Here is a 6000-nt window from a genome sequence, read left to right on the forward strand (position 1 = left end):
GGAAATCTGTCACTTTTGCCCTGTTGTGCAATCCCATTTATTTTGGTCTGACCTGGGTAGGGGGTCCTCTTAATGAATGATGCCTGTGGATATTACTTTTACGAGGGAATTAAACTGTTACAGAGAAAGTCTTCATGTGATGTCAGAACAACCTGTTTTACTTCTTACACAAATATTCCTTTTGAGTGTAGCCTGGGAAAACACTGATTAGATTTCTTTACAGACTGCATGGTTCTTCAATCTACGATCCTTTTATTCTTTGATATTCCATATTCTTTAACATTTGCTTGATAAGTGTATGCCTGATGAGTAAGGAGAAGAGTCAAGTGCTAATGACATCACCATGTTTTCCCTTGCTTGTTCTAGATTTTTCCGTTCCAGGAAGGAAGGGGGGTAGAGCATCTGCCTCGCATGCAGAATGTCCCAGCTTCAGTTCCTGACATAGAATCTTAGAACTGTAGAATTGGACTGGGGTCATAGAATGATAGAATCATAGAGTTGGAAGAGACCACAAGGGCCATCGAGTCCAACCCCCTGCCAAGCTAAGTCCAACCCCCTCAAATCCAGGAATCCTGCATTCCAGCTGGGCTGGGAGAGACTCCTGTCTGAGGTCCAGCTCCGAGGGCCTTCTGGCGGTTCCCTCCCTGCGAGAAGTGAAGTTACAGGGAACCAGGCAGAGGGTCTTCTCGGTGGTGGCGCCCGCCTTGCAGAGCACCCTCCCACCAGATGTCAAGGAAATAAACAACTATCTGACCTTTAGAAGACATCTGAAGGCAGCCCTGTTTAGGGAAGTTTTTAATGTTTGAAGTTTTATTCTGTTTAATATTCTGTTGGGAGCAGCCCAAAATGGCTGGGGAAACTCAGCCAGATGGGCGAGCTATAAACAATAAATATATTACAGTGGTGCCTCGCAAGACGAAATTAATTCGTTCTGCGAGTTTTTTCGTCTAGTGAATTTTTTGTCTTGCGAAGCACGGTGTCAGAAAAGTTTTGGAAAAGCTTCAAAAATCACCAAAAACCTCAAAAAAGGCTACCACACCGCGTTCTATGAGTTGCTCCTCGAAGTCAAGTCGCAACTGTATTAACGGTGTTAAGAAAAAGGAAACAAACTTGCAAAAAACGCAAGACGTTTTCGTCTTGCGAAGCAAGCCCATAGGGAAATTTGTTTTGCGAAGCAGCTCAAAAACCGCAAAACCCTTTCGTCTAGCGAGTTTTTCATATTGCGAGGCATTCGTCTTGCGGGGCACCACTGTATTATTATTATTATTATTATTATTATTATTATTATTATTATTATTAATCTTTGAGAGTTGCTTCCCCTCTGGGCACACAATACCTAGCTAGAAGGTACAGTCTTATGATCAGTATAATCCTACGCTAGTTGTTTTTCTCACGTTACATTAAAAACCCAATTGAGCCTGTAATCCTGAACCCACTTACTATGGGAGTAAACCCCATTGAATCCAGTAGGACCCACTGCTGAGTAGATATGATTAGGATTGCAGCCTTAGCCATCTCCGTATCCTTAGCTCTACATCTGAATATTTTTAATATGTCCAGAGAGCAGAAGAGAATTTAAGGTTGTGTTCCTGTGCACACTTTCAGAACAGCCAGTGTGGTGTAGTGGTTAGAGTATCAGTCTGGGACCTGGGAGACCAGGGTTCAAATCCCCCCATAGCTTTGAAACTCACTGGGGTGTCCATGGGCCAGTCACTGCCTCTCAGCCTAACCTACCTCCGAGGGTTGTTGTGGGGATTAAATGGGGCAAGGGAGAACGATGTATGCCACTCAATCAATCAATCAATCAATCAGTAGATAGATAGATAGATAGAAGTAAGCTCCTCTGAACACTGCCACCATAAAATCTATCTGAAAATGTACGCTCTAGCCAATGTAGGTTTCACACCTGCATTACAAGACTGATTAAAGTATCAATGGGTTTAATAAGCCCCCATGTGGAAAAACACGCTTTGTTACCAAACTCATCTGGGTGATGTGCAGCGTGACCCCCAAAGGCATTGCAAAGAGGCGGCTCTCCTTCAGATGTATCCATTAGGAAGTTAGGACTTTCTGTGTGTGAGTGTGTGTGTGTGTGTGTGTGTGTGTGTGTGTGTGTGTGTGTGGTAAGTCATTTTTTCCCCTGCTAATTGACAGGATGTTGTGGAATTATAAGCGCTGCATAGCAGTAAACAAGGTCTTATATTGACGGCACTAAAACAGTAGATGCTGCCACTGCTGCGAATTCGCAATGGGAAATGGGGAGAGAACGGAATGTCAGTGGAGAGGGAAGCTGGTTTTTTGGCAAACTGGGGAAGTCTGAAGCCCCTGCTATGTGCATAGCAATGAGCTCAGGCTCACAACAGATGTGTGCGACACACAGAATTCCATTCCATCCGTGTAATGTGGGAATCGGCCACTGGAAAGAACAGCCATCATTCTGATAGGGCTTCCAGGAGGCAGCGTTCACTAGGCCCAAATGACATAAAACGCTATGCAGTATTAGCATTAATGCTAAATTGTTTTTTGCAGCATGCTTACACAATGAAGAGATAAGGGCCCCATTCCCTTTACTTCTGCTGTTCAGCGGTGATGAGTACAGCTTATGCATCCAAAATGATCCTGTCCAAGAGGGAGCTGTCAATAGGCTTTGTGAAACTGCAAGGTTTGGACAAGCAGAATAATAATATCTATCAGCGGGTGGCGCTGTGGGGACACAGGTGGCACTGTGGTCTAAACGACTGAGCCTAGGTCTTGCCGATCAGAAGGTTGGCAGTTCGAATCCCTGCGACAGGGTGAGCTCCCGTTGCTCGGTCCCTCCTCCTGCACGTTCGAAAGCATGTCAAAGTGCAAGTAGATAAATAGGTACCACTCTGGTGGGAAGGTAAATGGTGTTTCCGTGTGCTGCCCTGGTTCGCTAGAAGCGGCTTAGTCAGGCTGGCCACGTGTCCTGGAAGCTGTACGCCGGCTCCCTCGCCCAGTAAAGCGAGATGAGTGCCACAACCCCAGAGTCGTTCGCGATTGGACCTAGCAGTCAGGGGTTCCTTTACCTTTATCTATCTATCTATCTATCTATCTATCTATCTATCTATCTATCTATCTATTAACAAACCCTCAGGGAAATTGCAAGGTTGAGAAACCGCAGAAGCAAAAATATCTTCCTGGAACTTAGAGCGGGAGATTAAAACACAACAACCCAAAACAGTGTAATATGGACTAAGCATGCTCAGAGGCCGCAGAATGCTTTGTGTCTTTTAGAGGAGGGGAGAAAAATAGAAAATGGGTGGGGGAGGGAATGGGGTGGAATATTTTGAATGAAGGCATGACTAGCTGACGCTCGTACTGCAACATTTGGTTGCAGACCCCACTTGTTCTCTCAGTATTAACGCGAACCAGTTCTCATAATGCCCTTCAACTTGTCTTTCATGCTCGCAGTCAATTAATACACGGTCTCAGTTTATTAAAATGCTAATTTTGGGAGTGCTGTTTAAATGTGTGCTCACGGCTGGAGCGGACATGCTAATCCATAATCTTGCTAAAAGCACTTTGATGTAGAATTGTTAAGGTACACCCGCTGCAGAATCCCTGCCATTTTATTCTTGGCAAACATTACAATATATCTTGCAAGTCTTTAGGGCTGACCTGGAAAAGGACTCCTACCTCCCCAACTTTACCACCTTAGGGTGGTAAAAGGTTCTGTGAAGTTGAAGTGTATGATTTCAGGCCCTTGGAGGGTGTTGTTAGTGGAAGAGACATGTTCACTCCACGCAGTCCTGAAACAATTCCTACTCCCCACTCATGTTGGGTACTCTTTCTCCAATGCCTCCTGGATCCTTTCTACCAATAAGACAGGACAGGTGAGGACAGGATGTGTTACATTCTGGTTCTGTGCTTAGCCTGAGGTTTCATGAGGATGCCATGAAATGATGTTTCTTTCCTGCTCTCTGGCATTTTCCGAGTAGGAAAGAACTACACAGCACTAACCAAACAGGCACCATGACCAGTCCAACCCAACCATCAGGAGGAACATATGTGGTAGCAGACAGCCTCACCTCCAGGGTGTGGAGGACTCAAAACGTGAGAACATCACAAGAGCTTGCTGGATCACACCAAAGGCCCATCGAGTCCAGCATCCTGTTCTCACAGTGACCAGTGGCGTAGCATGGGTTGTCAGCACCTGGGGCAAGGCAAGTAATTTGCACCCCCTAACCCGTGGATTTGCGCCCCCTAACCCTAACCCCCAGATGTTGCGCCCGGTGCGGCCGGCCCCCCTGCACCCCCCACGCTACGCCACTGACAGTGACCAACCAGGTGGGGATTCCCAAAGTAGGACCTGAGCACAACAGCACTCACCCCTCCTTCAGTTTTCAGAAACTGGTCTTCAGAAGCAGGTTCTCTCTGAAAGTGAGTGTAAAGGTAAAGGGACCCCTGACCATTAGGTCCAGTCGTGACCAACTCTGGGGTTGTGGTGCTCATCTCGCTTTACTGGCCAAGGGAGCCGGCGTACAGCTTCCGGGTCATGTGGCCAGCATGACTAAGCCGCTTCTGGCGAACCAGAGCAGCGCACGGAAACGCCATTTACCTTCCCGCCGGAGCGGTACCTATTTATCTACTTGCACTTTGACGTGCTTTCGAACTGCTAGGTTGGCAGGAGCAGGGACCGAGCAACGGGAGCTCACCCCATCACGGGGATTCGAACCGCCAACCTTCTGATCAGCAAGTCCTAGGCCCTGTGGTTTAACCCACAACGCTCTCTACCTGGTGTCAGAAGTGTGTATATGTGTGGAAGGTTTCATGAATTCTAGGCTTCCTTGGCTCCCGAAAGCCCCCAGGCTCAAACAAACAAAACACCAAAAGGACTTCCATGCGTACTTTAGGAAAGGGGATTGCAGTCAATAGACAATAACTGAATGAAGATAAGGCTTTTCTATGGTAGCATCCAGAGTCTGGGATGTGCAATTGGTGCCAAAATTACAGTCTTTTCAACACCTTGTTAAAATATTTTTATTTTCCCAGGCATTTTAAATTATGTTTAGTCTGCATTATGGTTCTAAAGTTTTATTGCTGTTAATTCCTCATATTTGCAACTGGCCTTAATAGTTTTGTTCATACACAGCATACACCACTCTGGAATTCTTTTGGATAGAGGGCGGTCGAGGAATACTTTAAATCGATCAATCCCCCAGCAAGTGTTTGGCCAATGTTACGTTTTGACCTGGGTCTTACAGGTTTATGGCCCAGACTCTTAACTACTCTTAAAAAGGTAAAGGGTAAAGGGACCCCTGACCATTAGGTCCAGTCATGACCGACTTTGGGGTTGCAGTGCTCATCTCGCTTTATTGGCCAAGGGAGCCGGCATTTGTCCGCAGACAGCTTCCAGGTCATGTGGCCAGCATGACTAAGCCGCTTCTGGCGAACTAGAGCAGTACACAGAAATGCCGTTTACCTTCCCGCTGGAGCGGTACCTATTTATCTACTTGCAATTTGTGCTTTCGAACTGCTAGGTTGGCAGGAGCTGAGACCAAACAACGGGAGCTCACCCCGTCGCAGGGATTCAAACCGCAGACCTTCTGATCGGCAAGTCCTAGGCTCTGTGGTTTAACCCACAGCGCCACCTGTGTCCCCTAACTACTCTTATAACATGCTTTATTGCACTCTCTTGCAAATGTGGAACAGGATGGGGAAATAGATTGATGACTATATTCTGGGTGGACTCAGCAGTACGAGGGTGTGATCTTGAATACTGTGTGCAACTATGAAACTCGAGGGAATTTTCTGGCTTCTTGCAGAGTTCATTCCATTCCCGCATCTTGCTAACTTGCTGCTTCCAGAGATGTCTTGCCTCTCTGATTCATAAGGTGACACTTCTTGTGGAGTGAATTCTTTGTTGCTGACGCCCACATTGCATGGGTCTTCAGAAATGCTTTCTCAAGCAGGGTGAGCCCAGGTTGTACACTGAGCAATTTGTAACCCTGTCTTATAAACATACTAAGGAATGAGTGA

Source organism: Podarcis bocagei (genome assembly GCF_964188305.1).
Source record: "Podarcis bocagei genome assembly, chromosome: 12".
NCBI lineage: Eukaryota > Metazoa > Chordata > Lepidosauria > Squamata > Lacertidae > Podarcis > Podarcis bocagei.